This window comes from Borostomias antarcticus, assembly GCF_949987555.1.
Source record: "Borostomias antarcticus genome assembly, chromosome: 3".
NCBI classification, from domain to species: Eukaryota; Metazoa; Chordata; class Actinopteri; order Stomiiformes; family Stomiidae; genus Borostomias; species Borostomias antarcticus.
The window spans coordinates 18874708-18893227 of record NC_140236.1 but is presented as its reverse complement, the minus strand read 5'-3'; the positions used below and the strand labels follow the sequence as shown (position 1 = coordinate 18893227).

Here is an 18520-nt window from a genome sequence, read left to right as displayed (position 1 = left end):
ATTCTCACGAAAATAATGCAGGCTTTGTGAGAAGCAGGTAGAAGAGTCCAGCTGTGATATGGCGGAAGTACTCTAAGTTTGCTGCGCTCGCCAGCTCTCCCAAAGTGTATTGTTTTATCCAGTTTTCTCCACTTGTATACCATATCTCCGCGTTTAAAATCGCGCACTAACATTGGCGGTACCCAATAATTTCTAGAAGTCTAGATCAAACAGCTATGTTGCTGCAGCTAGCCGCGGCTAGCCAGCCCTAGCCAGCTACTGACTGGGATAGCCCATTAGCCAACAGGGGACAGCCGTACTCTGCCTTTCCAGTACCAACCCAACACACTGGAGGCCTTGTAAGACATTGCGGATTATCCACTTGCCTCATCCATCATCATCCATGTCGGAACAAATGACATCAAGCTCCAGCAGTCTGAGCGGCTGAAGGAGGATTTCAAGGCCCTGATCTCCACTGCTCAGGCGTCAGGAAAGACCTGCATGATCTCTGGCCCGTTCTCCTCTCCCCGGTATGGTGATGCCAAATATAGTAGGATCCGTCAGCTCCACATCTGGCTGAAAGGCTACTGCTGCCAGTTGAAGCTTCCCTTCATAGATAATTTCACCACTTTCTTGAATCGCTCCGACCTCTTCGCCAGGGACGGCGTTCATCCTAGCAGGTCAGGTGCCCGTCTGCTCAGTATGAATATGGACCTGATGCTGAGATCTTCCAGCGTCTGATGTGGGGTTAGCCCGACCCGTCTCAACCACCCTACTGCCAAACATAAACCTCCTGTACCCACGGGTCGGGCTACACCAGCTCCATCTCACCAGCGCCCCATCACCATAGACCTTGACTCCCTGCCCCTCACTGAGACCTGGCATAGCGACGTTTATATTTCTATAAACAAATTTTGCCCACCTGAATATGCCATTCAGCGAATTATCTCCCACCGCAACCCTATTACCATAATGAAACAGTCAGGTGGATCTAATATGAAAAACCTGATATCCGTTCCAGTGAATATACCATCCAGGCCTACTAGTCAGGCGAGCCAGCCCTTTTCTCCGGAAGCTATTTCTATCTATCAGAAGTGGGAAAAAAGGTGGAGGAACAGCCACCATAGCTACAGATGCCCTCAGCTGCAGGACCATCTCCTTTGATGATTTTGCCTCTTTTGAATACCACACTATTGTCTTAAAATGCCAGCCCCCAGTTCTGGCAGTAACCGTGTATAGGCCTCCCAAACAATGCCCTGCCTTCTCTACAGAATTTTCAGAACTCCTGTCCATCATCCATACAAATTATGATAAGATTATCATCAGTGGAGATTTTAACATACACGTAGACACTGAGGCGGACCCGAAAGCTAGGGACTTTATCAACCTCCTAAACTCCATGGATTTTACCCAACATATCACTGAGCCAACCCACAACCGCGGCCACACCCTTGATCTAGTTATTACTAAGGTCCTGACTATCACTGTCTCCTCTATTAGTGACCTCGCTCTCTCCGACCATTTCTGTATCTTCTTCACTGCATTGGTTCCTAAAGTCAAAAGTAGTACTGAGCGCTTTATCAAGAAACGTTATCTTACCTCCGCAGTAGCTGATAGTTTTAGAGAAATAATGACCACAAACAATTTATCAACTCCAGAAGTGGGGCCGTTAGGAACTATTGAAGACTTGGCAACCACCTTTAACACCAGAGTAAGGGCAGCCTTGGATTCTGTAGCACCTATTAAACTGAAAAGGATTACAACCAATAATAAAGCTCCATGGCGAAGTGAGGAAACATATCAACTAAAGAGAACCTGCAGAAGTTCTGAGCGTATATGGCGAAAAACCAAGCTACAGGTCCACCATGATATTCTCAAAGAACATCTCTCTGCTTTTAATAAAGCAATAAGAAATGCAAAGACCACTTCTCAAAATTGATATCTATCAACCGAAATAATTCAAGTGCTCTTCTCAACAATTGATAGCCTAATAAACCCTACCGTAAAAACACCTGATAACCTGCTCTCTACCTCCAAATGTGAGGAATTTGCAGCTTACTTCAGAGATAAGATTAAGAATATTACGAGGAATATCACCCAGGAAAGGCCATGCATCCTGTTCACAGATCCTCTCCCTCCATGTAATGGACATATGAGCCTGTTTACACTGATGGACACAGAAATGTTGAGAAAAGTAGTATCCAAACTCAAATCCTCCACATGCCTGATGGATCCCATCCCCACCGATTTTTTCAAAACTATTTTTGACTCTGTATCCTATGACATTTTATCCATTGTTAATGACTCCCTATCTACAGGTGTCTTCCCACCAATACTTAAAACTGCTTTGGTGAGACCCGTACTGAAGAAAAACAACTTAGACACTTCAGTTCTTAGCAATTTTAGACCAATCTCCAACCTTCCCTTTTTGAGTAAAATTCTGGAAAAAATTGTTTTCAAACAGATTAATGATTTCCTAGCTACAAGTTGTACCCTTGACCTTTTCCAGTCCGGCTTTCGTGCCCATCATAGCACAGAGACGGCATTAGTCAAAGTTGTAAATGACCTCAGAATTAATGCTGACTCCAAAGAGCTTTCTGTTCTCGTCCTCCTGGACCTGAGTGCAGCCTTTGATACTATAGATCATGCAATCCTCATCGTAAGACTGGAAAAGACTGGGTTGGCCTCTCTGGTCCAGTCCTAAATTGGCTTAAGACCTATGTAACCGGTCGTGATTTCTTCGTTGCCCTCGGTGAATATAACTCAGGAAAGATCCCTATGACCTGTGGGGTGCCCCAAGGATCGATCCTAGGACCTCTACTCTTCAGCCTGTACATGCTGCCCCTTGGCAGTGTCATCAGGAGGCACAACATTAGCTACCATAGCTACGCAGATGATACCCAACTCTATATTTCCGTAACACCCAGTAACTACAGCTTGGTTGACTGCCTTGTCAAGTGTATTACAGATATAAATGTATGGATGTCACATAATTTCCTCCAACTAAACCAGGACAAAACAGAAGTACTGATCATTGGAGAAAAAGCTGAAAGAGAGAAACTATCTGCACACTTAAAAACTCTGGAAATTGACACCAATTGCCAGGCTAAAAACCTAGGTGTCATACTTGACTCAGATCTAAATTTCGAAAACCACATCAAGAATATTACAAAGACATCCTTTTACCACCTAAGGAACATTGCCAAGGTGCAACCCTTTCTCTCTCAGGCTGACACCGAAAGATTAATGCATGCTTTCATCACAAGCAGGCTGGACTACTGCAATGCTCTACTATCAGGCCTACCAAAGAAAGCAACCTCTAAGCTACAAATGATACAGAATGCTGCAGCACGAGTCCTCACTAAGACTAGACGAAGGGCACACATCACACCAGCCTTAAAATCACTACACTGGTTACCAGTCAACTCTAGAATAGACTTTAAAATACTATTATTAGTCTATAAATCTCTCCACAGTCACTCTCCAGAATATATTTCAGACATGCTTGTTAAGTACATGCCCAACAGACCACTCAGATCCTCAGGTACTGAACTTTTAACAGTTCATAAAGCCAGGACCAAGAAACACGGAGAGGCAGCTTTTAGTTTCTATGCCCCCAACCTCTGGAACACCCTACCTGAGTGCCTAAGAAGGGCCGAAACAACGGAGGTCTTCAAGCGAGACCTCAAGACATACCTTTTCGACCTAGCGTACAATCACTAGCTAGGACCTTGAGACACAGAAAGACAGCCTCAAACCTACCTGTGAATCCTCTGTATACATTGGTATTTATCCTGCTATGCACTGTATGTGTATCAAGTAGTGTACAGAAGCTGGTTATCCTGAAACAGGCTTGTTCTGTTCTGATAGCTGTGTTGCTTCAATGGCTCAGTGTGCTACTAACCGTTTTCTGCCTCCCCTAGTGCCTCTCTCTCTCCCTCCTATCCTCTAACCAGGTCCAGTGTCAGCTGTGGAGCTGTGGATATCGTAGTATTTAGTACACACACACACGTACACACAGACACACATCAGTCCACATCCGGCTTAGGCCTAGACCTGATGCTCTTAGCCTTTCTTGCTCTGAAAATTTAATTTAATGTAATTTATTGTTCTTTAAATGTTCTTAGCCATTAGACAACAGGTTGCCTGTTTCAATATCTGTGTGGTCTGTATGGCCCTATGTGCTACTAACCCTGTTCTGCCTTCCCTCTCCCTAGTACCTCTCTCTCTCCCTCCTATCTTCTAACCAGGTCCAGTGGATGCCCCACTGTCACCAGCAGACCTCCCGGAGTCCGATAGATACCCCCGTGTCTGCTGTGGATGTCGTAGCATGTCCGTAGAATGTTCTCTCTCCTATGATGCTTTTTAGCCTCTCTTACTCTGAAAAGTAATTTAATGTAATGTATTGCTTTCTAAATGTTCTTAGCCGGTAGACAAACATACTCCTGGAGCTTGCTCGATCGCCTTGTTGAGAGGGGTCAGGGAAGAATTTTTACAGCTCACTTATCTGGCCCCCGGGTGATTACTGTTTTTTTTGCTTCCCTCTGGAATATGTAGAGTGGGTTGTATGCCCACCTCCCTTGTTCTCTGTAAAGCGCATTGTGTTGCCTCTGGGTATGAAATGCGCTATACAAATAAAGCTTTGATTGATTGATTGATTGATTGAATGGAGCAGTTCTTCCTCTTCAATGCCTGAACATGCAGGCTATGAGGCAGAGGACATGAGTTATTGAAAGGGTCAGGGGTGCCAGGGTGACCTGAGACCTGACCCCGGAGAGAGAAGAAAAGAGGGCTGGAGAGAGAGAGAGAGAGAGAGAGAGAGAGAGAGAGAGAGAGAGAGTCTCGGTGTGTGTGTGTGTGGACATGAATACATTGTTAAATGTGTATGAGTGTGTGTGTGTATGTGTGTGTGTGTGTTCCACAAACATGGCCACTGCTCCGTCTGAATGGGGCTGTGTGAGTTTATTACCTCCACAGATGGTTCTGTTCAGCAAACACACACACACACACACACACACACACACACGCACGCACACACACACACACACACACACACACACACACACACACACATACAGTATACACACATCACTCACAGTGGGTTTGCAATGGGTCTATAGTAGGTCTAGACCAGGGGTCGGCAATTCAACCTTTTTGGACAAAAAATGAATATGAAATCTGACTGGAGCCGCAAAACATATTTGAGCTTAAAATGAAAGTATTTCTTCCCCTTAGATCTATCTTCAGGCGTGGTGGTATATGCACCCAGGGGGGACACATAAAGGGGGGCAGGGGTGTCTGGGAATCCAAGGGGGACATTTTGAGCACCAAACACTACATTTCCTGCATTCTAGTGAATTTCTATGTACAGTAGGACCCCACTCATCCGAACTTCAGAGATCCGAACCTCCCGGTCTACCAGACAGGCTTTTTTTTTTAGCCTGCTATCTGGTTACTGGTGGGATTTTCATTACAGTACTGTATCCTACTGTGAATAAAAACAGAACTGTATGTAGACCTACATGTTGCCTGTAGGCTGTAGCCTACTGTCAGATTTAATTTCTTTGTTACTTTAATGTCGAGCGCAAAACGCAAACGAGTCTGCTGCGCGAGAGCTGCACCTTGGTAGCCAGAAAGCGCATCAGCAACCTGAAACTGCGGTCAAGCCAGCCTTCAATTCGGAAATACAAGTCATGTGGGCCACATCCAATTCCCCTTTGCGCAAACTTTAGCGTAATTACGGTAAATCGGTTTTTCTCTTGGAAGGACTTATCACCGTCGCATTCACCGACAAGTAGTGAAGTCAAATAACGATGGTTTGATTAAAGAAGTGAAAGGCGGTTGTGGTGTGGCATTTCAAAATAAAGGACCTCTAAATTGTCATAACTATATTTCCTTAATATTCAGTTTAGAAATAAAAGGAAATCGCCCATAATACTGCACCTACTCCAATCCAGAGAGCTAGCAGACCACCCATGGCTCTGGGTATATCAGGACATTCTGATGTGGCATTTCAAAATGAAGGCCCTCTAAACTGTCCTATACGACCTACTGTTTCCTGCAATTTCAGATTAGGATTAAAAAGTAACCGCCCATAATGCATCAACACTTCCACTTCACAGTACTAGTAGACCACCTCAGGGTGTCACCCAGTGATGTTCAGGACATTCTGATGTGGCATTTCAAAATAAAGGCTCTCTTAACTGTCCTATACAACATACTGTTTCCTGCAATTTCAGATTAGGATTAAAAGGAGACCGCCCATAATGCATCAACACTTCCACTTCACAGTACTAGTAGACCATCTCAGGGTGTCACCCAGTGATTTTCAGGACATTCTGATGTGGCATTTCAAAATAAAGGCCCTCTTAACTGTCCTATATGACCTACTGTTTCCTGCAATTTCAGATTAGGATTAAAAGGAGACCGCCCATAATGCATCAACACTTCCACTTCAGAGTACTAGTAGACCACCTCAGGGTGTCACCCTGTGATGTATATGACATTCTGATGTGGCATTTCAAAATAAAGGCCCTCTTAACTGTCCTATATGACCTACTGTTTCCTGCAATTTCAGATTAGGATTAAAAGGAGACCGCCCATAATGCATCAACACTTCCACTTCAGAGTACTAGTAGACCACCTCAGGGTGTCACCCTGTGATGTATATGACATTCTGATGTGGCATTTCAAAATAAAGGCCCTCTAAACTGTCCTATATGACCTACTGTTTCCTGCAATTTCAGATTAGGATTAAATGGAGACCGCCCATAATGCATCAACACCTCCACTTCAGAGTACTAGTAGACCACCTCAGGGTGTCACCCTGTGATTTATATGACATTCTGATGTGGCATTTCAAAATAAAGGCTCTCTAAACTGTCCTATACAACCTACTGTTTCCTGCAATTTCAGATTAGGATTAAAAAGTAACCGCCCATAATGCATCAACACTTCCACTTCACAGTACTAGTAGACCACCTCAGGGTGTCACCCTGTGATTTTCAGGACATTCTGATGTGGCATTTCAAAATAAAGGCTCTCTTAACTGTCCTATACAACATACTGTTTCCTGCAATTTCAGATTAGGATTAAAAGGAGACCGCCCATAATGCATCAACACTTCCACTTCAGAGTACTAGTAGACAACCTCAGGGTGTCACCCTGTGATTTATATGATATTCTGATGTGGCATTTTAAAATAAAGGCTCTCTTAACTGTCCTATACAACCTACTGTTTCCTGCAATTTCAGATTAGGATTAAAAGGAGACCGCCCATAATGCATCAACACTTCCACTTCACAGTACTAGTAGACCATCTCAGGGTGTCACCCAGTGATTTTCAGTACATTCTGATGTGGCATTTCAAAATAAAGGCCCTCTAAACTGTCCTATACAACCTACTGTTTCCTGCAATTTCAGATTAGGATTAAAAGGAGACCGCCCATAATGCATCAACACTTCCACTTCACAGTACTAGTAGACCACCTCAGGGTGTCACCCAGTGATTTTCAGGACATTCTGATGTGGCATTTCAAAATAAAGGCTCTCTAAACTGTCCTATACAACCTACTGTTTCCTGCAATTTCAGATTAAGATTAAAAGGAGACCGCCCATAATGCATCAACACTTCCACTTCACAGTACTAGTAGACCACCTCAGGGTGTCACCCTGTGATTTATTTGACATTCTGATGTGGCATTTCAAAATAAAGGCTCTCTAAACTGTCCTATACAACCTACTGTTTCCTGCAATTTCAGATTAGGATTAAAAGGAGACCGCCCATAATGCATCAACACTTCCACTTCAGAGTACTAGTAGACCACCTCAGGGTGTCACCCTGTGATTTATATGACATTCTGATGTGGCATTTCAAAATAAAGGCTCTCTAAACTGTCCTATACAACCTACTGTTTCCTGCAATTTCAGATTAGGATTAAAAAGTAACCGCCCATAATGCATCAACACTTCCACTTCACAGTACTAGTAGACCACCTCAGGGTGTCACCCTGTGATTTTCAGGACATTCTGATGTGGCATTTCAAAATAAAGGCTCTCTAAACTGTCCTATACAACCTACTGTTTCCTGCAATTTCAGGTTAGGATTAAAAGGAGACCGCCCATAATGCATCAACACTTCCACTTCAGAGTACTAGTAGACCACCTCAGGGTGTCACCCAGTGATGTTCAGGACATTCTGATGTGGCATTTCAAAATAAAGGCCCCCTAAACTGTCCTATACGACCTACTGTTTCCTGCAATTTCAGATTAAGATTAAAAGGAGACCGCCCATAATGCATCAACACTTCCACTTCACAGTACTAGTAGACCATCTCAGGGTGTCACTCTGTGATTTATATGACATTCTGATGTGGCATTTCAAAATAAAAGCTCTCTTAACTGTCCTATACAACCTACTGTTTCCTGCAATTTCAGATTAGGATTAAAAGGAGACCGCCCATAATGCATCAACACTTCCACTTCACAGTACTAGTAGACCACCTCAGGGTGTCACCCAGTGATGTTCAGGACATTCTTATGTGGCATTTCAAAATAAATGCCCCCTAAACTGTCCTATACGACCTACTGTTTCCTGCAATTTCAGATTAGGATTAAAAAAAGACCGCCCATAATGCATAAAAACCTCCACTTCAGAGTACTAGTAGACCACCTCAGGGTGTCACCCATTGATTTTCAGCACATTCTGATTTGTCATTTCAAAGTGTTCTAAATTATAATTTGTTCACAATTGACTTACCTGGTTAAATAAAGGTTAAAATAAATAAATAAAGGCCTTCTAATATGTCCGATATGACTTACTACTTTTTTTAAATTTAACATGAGGATTAAAAGGAGACCACCGGTAATGCCACAACAATTCCACTTCAGTGTGCTAGCAGACCACATCAGGATGACATCATGATTCTCAGAACATCCTGATATGGCATTTCAGAATAAAGGCCGTCTTAAATGTCCTATAACTAGTACTGTCTACCAATTTTAGATAAAATCTTCAGGAATTGTGAAGGAATTCAACTGACAAAGACAAATGTAACTTAAGAGGTTTATTATCAATAATTTCTTCTCAGATATTATGCAAAGTAATTCTATAAATATATGCCTATTATATACATGTAAATAAATTATAATAACAAATTAAAAGGTAATAGTGAAAATACTATAGAAATTAAAAAAATACTCATACTATACATTTAAAAAATGTCAAATAGAAAAAGTAACAAGAAATAAATTACAATAAGAGAAGTAATAATATAATATAGTAATCTATAATTATATACTACTATACTTCTTAAATACTACTACTTAAATACTACTAGTATATTAAAGTGGCCCAGGCAAAAATGAGACTCAAATCAAATCAAATTGAATAAAAAAAATGCCACATCAGAATGTCCTGAAAATCACTGGGTGACACCCTGAGATGGTCTACTAGTACTGTGAAGTGGAAGTGTTGATGCATTATGGGCGGTCTTTTTTTAATCCTAATCTGAAATTGCAGGAAACAGTAGGTTGTATAGGACAGTTTAGAGAGCCTTTATTTTGAAATGCCACATCAGAATGTCCTGAAAATCACAGGCTGACACCCTGAGGTGGTCTACTAGTACTGTGAAGTGGAAGTGTTGATGCATTATGGGCGGTTACTTTTTAATCCTAATCTGAAATTGCAGGAAACAGTAGGTTGTATAGGACAGTTTAGAGAGCCTTTATTTTGAAATGCCACATCAGAATGTCATATAAATCACAGGGTGACACCCTGAGGTGGTCTACTAGTACTCTGAAGTGGAAGTGTTGATGCATTATGGGCGGTCTCCTTTTAATCCTAATCTGAAATTGCAGGAAACAGTAGGTTGTATAGGACAGTTTAGAGAGCCTTTATTTTGAAATGCCACATCAGAATGTCCTGAAAATCACTGGGTGACACCCTGAGGTGGTCTACTAGTACTGTGAAGTGGAAGTGTTGATGCATTATGGGCGGTCTCCTTTTAATCCTAATCTGAAATTGCAGGAAACAGTAGGTTGTATAGGACAGTTTAGAGGGCCTTTATTTTGAAATGCCACATCAGAATGTACTGAAAATCACTGGGTAACACCCTGAGATGGTCTACTAGTACTGTGAAGTGGAAGTGTTGATGCATTATGGGCGGTCTCCTTTTAATCCTAATCTGAAATTGCAGGAAACAGTAGGTCATATAGGACAGTTAAGAGGGCCTTTATTTTGAAATGCCACATCAGAATGTCCTATAAATCACAGGGTGACACCCTGAGGTGGTCTACTAGTACTCTGAAGTAGAAGTGTTGATGCATTATGGGCGGTCTCCTTTTAATCCTAATCTGAAATTGCAGGAAACAGTAGGTCATATAGGACAGTTTAGAGGGCCTTTATTTTAAAATGCCACATCAGAATGTCAAATAAATCACAGGGTGACACCCTGAGGTGGTCTACTAGTACTGTGAAGTGGAAGTGTTGATGCATTATGGGCGGTCTCCTTTTAATCTTAATCTGAAATTGCAGGAAACAGTAGGTCGTATAGGACAGTTTAGGGGGCCTTTATTTTGAAATGCCACATCAGAATGTCCTGAACATCACTGGGTGACACCCTGAGGTGGTCTACTAGTACTCTGACGTGGAAGTGTTGATGCATTATGGGCGGTCTCCTTTTAATCCTAACCTGAAATTGCAGGAAACAGTAGGTTGTATAGGACAGTTTAGAGGGCCTTTATTTTGAAATGCCACATCAGAATGTCCTGAACATCACTGGGTGACACCCTGAGGTGGTCTACTAGTACTCGGAAGTGGAAGTGTTGATGCATTATGGGCGGTCTTTTTTTAATCCTAATCTGAAATTGCAGGAAACAGTAGGTCGTACAGAACAGTTTAGGGGGCCTTAATTTTGAAATGCCACATCAGAATGTCCTGAAAATCACTGGGATATACCCAGAGCCATGGGTGGTCTGCTAGCTCTCTGGATTGGAGTAGGTGCAGTATTATGGGCGATTTCCTTTTATTTCTAAACTGAATATTAAGGAAATATAGTTATGATAATTTAGAGGTCCTTTATTTTGAAATGCCACACCACAACCGCCTTTCACTTCTTTAATCAAACCATCGTTATTTGACTTCACTACTTGTCGGTGAATGCGACGGTGATAAGTCCTTCCAAGAGAAAAAACGATTTACCGTAATTACGCTAATGTTTGCGCAAAGGGGAATTGGCTGTGGCCCACATGACTTGTATTTCCGAATTGAAGGCTGGCTTGACCGCAGTAACCTGAAGCAGAGGAGCATCGAATCATTTTTCGTTCCCGGTTAATGGACTTCAGAAACACAGACGTGTTGTGGGCATGTAGATTAGACTACTAGACCTACTGTATTTGTTAAATAATAGCCTACAGCCTAGGCCACGTTAGCCTACATCGGTTGTTTTAGAGACTTTCTTTTAGGCTACAATAGCCTAAGACACGACAACTTGTCTGTCATTTCATTTATTTATTTATTGATTATCATTTGCTCTAATTGTTCTAATGTTGGGTTGTTTTTAGGCTATACCATTTTGTTCTGCGAATACAGTAGCCTATCGATGCAGCGTACGCCTCATTTGAGAATAAAGTAGGCTACTGTATTTGATCAAAGCACGCACTCAGGTGGAAATTTGGTTATTTTATTCTAGGCCTATTATAGGCTAGGCTATATGAGTTTAGTTGGCTATTTGATTGCAATTTTGATGCATTTTCACAAGTAATTAAGGGTATCTATTGGTCTATTATGAGTCTATATGAAACAAGTATAACACTTATTGAATTTGGTGCATTTTAACATAGTTTCAGTCATCCGGACATTTCAGAGATACGAACGACCTTCGGTCCCGTTGGGTTCGGATAATCTTTATGATCTGATTTGCGAAAGAAACAGAATGTGAGCTCACAAAATCAGGATGGTCTCACGAGGCTAGCTGCTATCTAACTAGTTCGCTAACTTGAATGCCAACATTACCATTTATTTTAGTAATAATAGTAATATATTTATTAAGTTATTCATTTCCATATAATGTTTGTCAAAGCCAGTGAGCCCCTGTAGAGGGGCTAAACAGCCGCATGCAGCTCTAGAGCCGCAGGTTGCACACCCCTGGTCTAGAGTGTGTCTACAGTACCTGTATAGTAGGCCTATAGTGAGTCTATAGTGGATCTACAACCAGCCGGCCAGCCAGACAGACAGACACCCAGCCTAGCCAACCAACTACACCCAGCCTAAATTAGCCAATCAGCTACACCCAGCCTAGCTTAGCCAACCAACTACCCCCAGCCTAGTTTAGCCAACCAACTACCCACAGCCTAGCTTAGCCAACAAACTAGCCCCAGCCTAGCTTAGTCAACCAACTAGCCAGCCACCCAGCCTAGCTTAGCCAACCAGCTAGCCAGCCACCCAGCCTAGCTTAGCCAACCAACTACACCCAGCCTAGCTTAGCCAACCAACTACCCCCAGCCTAGTTTAGCCAACCAACTACCCACAGCCTAGCTTAGCCAATAAACTAGCCCCAGCCTAGCTTAGTCAACCAACTAGCCAGCCACCCAGTCTAGCTTAGCCAACCAACTAGCCAGCCAGTTAGCCACTATAGCTGACCTTAACCCACTATAGCTGAGCCTAACCCACTATAGCTGAGCCTAACCCACTATATCTGAGCCTAACCCACTATAGCTGAGCCTAACCCACTATAGCTGACCCAAACCCACTATAGCTGACCCTAAACCCCTATTGCTGAGCCTAACCCACTATATCTGAGCCTAACCCACTATAGCTGACCCTAACCCACTATAGCTGACCCTAACCCACTATAGCTGACCCTAACCCACTATAGCTGAGCCTAACCCACTATAGCTGAGCCTAACCCACTATAGCTGAGCCTAACCCACTATAGCTGAGCCTAACCCACTATAGCTGAGCCTAACCCACTATAGCTGAGCCTAACCCACTATATCTGAGCCTTACCCACTATAGCCACCAAATAAGGGTCTGCAGATATTACCACAGCCATGTGTTCCCAGAGTATTTGTATATTTTTCAAATCGCAACGTCCACATTCTGAAGTTATCTTTATTTATCTGTATATTCACCAGCCGCGAGGCCAGACATTTTTCGAAGGGTGGACTTCTGTAAATCAGGGTGGGCCACTATAATTTAACTTACAATATAATATGTGGCTGGTATTATACTATAACAATACGCAACACAGCAATCCTTAGTCACAAACATAGACCTACAGTACCTATGCCCTAGCTCCTCTCCCATGGCCATCAAACAAAGAGCTTTTGTGCGCGCAGGAACTAATTCATATATTATTATTAAAGTATAGGCCCTATGTGCCTACAGTATTTGATGGTAAAGTGCACATATAATAGCCTATAGAAACAAAATAGTAGTATACAACTACAGTAGCCTAGTCTAATAGCCTACATTTGTTTGTTGTAAATTAGACATTAGGCCTATAATTAAAGAATAATATGTAGCCTGCTATTCTTAAGCCCAGTTCAGTCCAAAGATTCCCAACAAGACTGCTTGCAATAGGAAATAATAATTCTAACCCTATTCTATTCTCACTTATTGCATGTCGTTATGCGCGTCATGCTTTTCCTTATAATGTTGATCCGCTCCTAGACGGGGAAGCACCTCAGGGCGTGTAGCACCCGATAATGTAATAATTAACTGATAATGTTATAACGCCTGATAATGTAATAAAAGTTTGACTTAACTCAATCGAAAATGTAATACAACCTGATAATGTAATAACTTAACCAATAATGTAATAAAATGTCCTGACTGATAATGTAATACCATTTTTCTGATAATGTAATACCTTATTACAATATTGGTGAAGTTATTACATTATCAGGTGGGTCTTTTTTTTTTTTTTTACTGGTAACGTAATACTTGCCTGATAATGTAATAATCTAAAAAAGCGAATGAATAATACTGTTAGGGTCCTTTGTGGTATACTTTGGCGTACTTTGTGGTACTTGTGTATACTTTAGTGTGTCTTATGATACTTTGCAGTATACTTTGGGGTGCTTTGAGGTACTTTGTGGTATACTCTGGGCTAATGTGGTATACTTTGCAGTACTTTGTGGTATACTTTGGGGTACACAGCAATACTTTGCAGTACTCTGCAGTATACTTTAGGGTACTTTGAGGTACTTTGATATTTTGCAGTAGTTTGCAGTAAACGTTGGGGTACTTTGCAGTACTTTGTGGAATACTTTGAGGTACTTTGTGGTGTGCTTTGTAGTACTTTGCGGTCCTTAGTGGTATACTGTGGGGTACTGTGGTATACTTTGCAGTACTTTGTGGTATACTTTGGGGTACACAGCAATACTTTGCAGTATTCTGCAGTATACTTTAGGGTACTTTGAGGTACTTTGATATTTTGCAGTAGTTTGCAGTAAACGGTGGGGTACTTTGCAGTACTTTGTGGAATACTTTGAGGTACTTTGTGGTGTGCTTTGGAGTACTTTGCGGTCCTTAGTGGTATACTTTGGGGTACTGTGGTATACTTTGCAGTACTTTGTGGTATACTTTGGGGTACACAGCAATACTTTGCAGTACTCTGCAGTATACTTTAGGGTACTTTGAGGTACTTTGATATTTTGCAGTACTTTGCAGTAAACGTTCGGGTTCTTTGCAGTACTTTGTGGAATACTTTGAGGTACTTTGTGGTGTGCTTTGGAGTACTTTGCGGTCCTTAGTGGTATACTTTGGGGTACTTTTTGGTACTCTGCAGTACTTTGCAGTATACTTAGGGTACTTTGTGTTATACTTTGCGGTACTTTGTAGTACTTTGTGGTATACATTGAGGTACTTACCCATACTTTGCAGTAATGTGTGGTAATTTGTGGTACTGTGTGGTATATGGAGATACTTTTCAGTATGCTTTGGAGTACTTTGCAGTACTTTGTGGTATACTTTGGGGTCCTTTGCAGTACTACATTGTATACTTTGGGGTACTTTGCTGTACACTTTGAGGTACTTTGCTGTATACTTTGGGGTACTTTGTGGTATTTTGCAGTACTTTGCGCTATTCTTTGGAGTACTTTGTGGTATACTTTGGAGTATTTTGAGGTACTTTGTGGTATACTTTAGAGTGAGGTACTTAGTGATTAGTAAGGCCCTTCAAAAAGGGGTTCAGTATTTTATCTTAGCCTATATAATAGGAGACAGGAACTGATTTAATTCTATGAATTGAAAGCAAAGTGTATGAGTCAAATTATGTGAGGCTGCTGTTCATCAACTATAGTTAAGAGCTGCTATCCATCGACTATATTTCAGATTGCAATACCATAACTCCCCCATATCCATCCATCATCCATCCATCCATCTTCATCCGCTTATCTGGGGTCGGGTCGCGGAGGCAGCAGTTCCAGCAGGGGGCCCCAGACATCCCTTTCCCTAGCAGCATCAACCAGCTCTGCCTGGGGAATCTTTAGCCGCTCACAGGCCAGTGTGGAGATGTAGTCCCGCCACATAGTCCTGTGTCTACCCCGTGCAGACCTGCAAACTTGTCACCTTTTGGCTACAACCACCTTTTTTATGTTAACCATGGTAGTTTCAGTGAATCTAGAGGGTTTTAGTTTTATATGTCGTCACCTTTTTCACTACTCCAGAGTTTGCAGGTCTGCCTGTGGCCTCCTCCCAGCCGGACACGCCTGGTACACCTCCCAGAAGGCATCCAAACTAGGTGCCCAAACCACCTCAACTGGCTCCTTTCAACTGGCTCTCTCAGGGAGACCCCAGCCACCCTCTGGAGAAAACTAATTTCGGTCACTTGTATCCGTGATCTCGTTCTTTCGGTCATGACCCATCCTTCATGACCATAGGTGAGGGTGGGGACGAAGATAGACCAGTAGATCGAGAGCTTTGCCTTTTGGCTCAGCTCTCTTTTCGTCACAACAGTGTGGTAAAGCGACTGCAGAACCGCACCAGCTGCTCCGATTCTCCAGCCAAACTTGTGAACAAGACCCCCAGATACTCCGCCGGAGGTGGCAATTGAAATCTCTCGGGACAGGCTCTTCCTCCAGACGTTCCCAGTTAACCCTCACTACACACTTGGGTTTTCCAAGTCTGTCCAGAGGCTTCCTCTGCCATCGAAACCAGCTCACCACCAGATGGTGATCAGTGGACAGCTCTGCCCCTCTCTTCATCTGAGTGTCCAAAACACATGGCCTCAGATCAGATGATACAATAAGGGAAACGATCATCGACCCTAGGCCTAAGGTTTTCTGATGCCAGGTGTTCTTGTGGGCATCCTTGTGTTCGAACATGGTGTTTGTTATGGACAAACCGTGACTAGCACAGAAGTCCAACAACAAAACACCACTCGGGTTCAGATCGTGGTGGCCATGCCTCCCAATCACACCCCTTCAAGTTTCTCCATCATTGCCCATGTGTGCATTGAAGTCCCCCAATAGGACAGTGGAGTCCCCTGCAGGAGTCCCAAATAGGACTCCACTTAGGGTCTGCAGGAAGGCCGAGTACTCCGAACTGCTGTTCGGTGCATAAGCACAAACCAGTCAGAGTCCCCCCCCCACAGTCCTAAGGCGCACGGAGGCGACCCTCTTGTCCACTGGGGTGAACTCCAGCACAGAGGCGCTCAGCTGGGGGCTAGCTAGTATAGCCACACCTGCCTTACGCTCCATACCATAAGCAACTCCGGAGAAGAACAACCCCTATCCAGGGTTTGGTTCCGGTGCTGCTGTGCGTGGAGGTTAGCCCCACCAGGTGTAATTGGTATCGCTCCACCACCCTCACAAGCTCCGGCTCCTTCCCCCCCAGAGAGGTCATGTTCCATGTCCCCAGAGCCAGCCTTTGCCGCCTCTGTCCAGTCCGTCAGTGCCCTCCACCTTCACTGCCACATAGTTGGCAGCGCACCCGACCCCGACAGTTCCTCCCACGGGTGGTGGGTCCACGGGAAGGATGAGACGGAGATGTTGTTTCCACGTTGCTCTTTCGGGCTGGGCCCGGCCGGGCTCCATGAAAAGCCCAGCCACCAGGCGCTCGCAGACGGGCCCTCCGTCCGGGCCTGGCTCCAGACGGGGGCCCCGGGCTTCCTCCGGGCTGGGTATCTCTTCAGTGTTCTTACCATCAGGGCTTTTTGCTGGAGGACTGTGGGGCGCAACTCCTCACAGCCCTACGCTGGCCGTTTTGGGCTTAAAACCCTCATCCGCCCTTGCTCCACACCTCCAGATGGTATACGGTGCGGAGCCAGGCACGAGCAGCACCTGTGGTTTTTGTTCGGAGTGACCTTCTCCTAGATGGGTTGCCTACTATGGCTGTGAGCCACATCTGCCCATGCTATTTGCCCATAGCTGGGACAGTGGTTATCAGGAGTCAGTGCGTGTCCACACACCGAGATCCCCTACAGTTTAGCCTGGGACCGCGAGTTACACATCTACCATGTGTGGCCGCGGGGAGGCACTGTAGGAGTCTTGGCGGTGGAGTGGCTTTGTACTGGCAGAAGACTTACGCACTCGGCTCCTCTTTTCACCCTCCATAAGGAGGGCTAGCTGGCGGCGGTAGCTGAAAGCAGAGTGGCAAGCAGAAGCGGCATGCAGCATGCACTAACTACAGGCACTACTACCACAGATCTACTGCACTACACATCACACAACCCTGCACAGTAATGCCCACACAACTCCCCCATACTCATCTCCAAATGCAGGATGGAGATTGGAGATTAAACCCTTCCTGCACAGGTGGATCCTGGACTTCCTGACGGGCAGACCTCAGGTGGTGAGAGTGGGCAGCCACACCTCATCTTCTCTCACCCTAAACACTGGAGAAAGTCAACCTCTCACCCTCAACACTGGGCTGTTTCATATCCTCTGTACAAACACGACTGTATAGTTACTGTACCTACAATTCTAGCTCAATTATCAATTCACTGATGATACAGCTGCGGTAGGCCTGATCTCCAACAATAATGAGAAGGCCTTCGTGGAGGGGGTGGAGTGCCAAACTAAATGTTGTCAGGGCAACAACCTCCACCTGAACGTCAGTAAGATAATGGAGATGCTAGTGGACTACAGCAGGAAGCAGGAAGATGAAAGTGATTCTAGTGGACTAGCAGGAAGCAGGAGCGGCCAATTGCCTGAACAGCAGTGGGACCCCTGTGGAGACAGTGTATTTACAAGTACAGTATGTTGATGTACAGATCACCAAGGACCAGACATGGACATCAAACATCCCCGTATATGCATGATTCAGCGGGCGTCTGACTGAGAACATCAACACTACCAACATGCTATGGAAGCAACACCATGCAGGACAAGTCACTGTAGAGAGTGTTGGAGATCAGGCCTACCGCAGCTGTCATCAGTGAATTGATAATTGAGCTGGAATTGTAGGTAACTATGCAGTCATGTTTGTACAGAGGATATGAAACAGCCCAGTGTTGAGGGTGAGAGGGTGACTTTCTCCAGTGTTGAGGATGAGAGGTTGACTGTCTCCAGTGTTGAGACAGTTGCTGAGTTTGGA

The 18520-nt window shown here is 43.9% G+C and overlaps 1 protein-coding gene across 2 annotated transcripts in view; it reads right to left on the bottom strand.

Annotated features, from left to right (window-relative positions):
* lamb2l (laminin, beta 2-like) overlaps positions 1-18520 on the bottom strand; it is a 154871-nt gene that overhangs the window by 109345 nt on the left and 27006 nt on the right. The gene's annotated exons all lie outside the window — the stretch shown is intronic.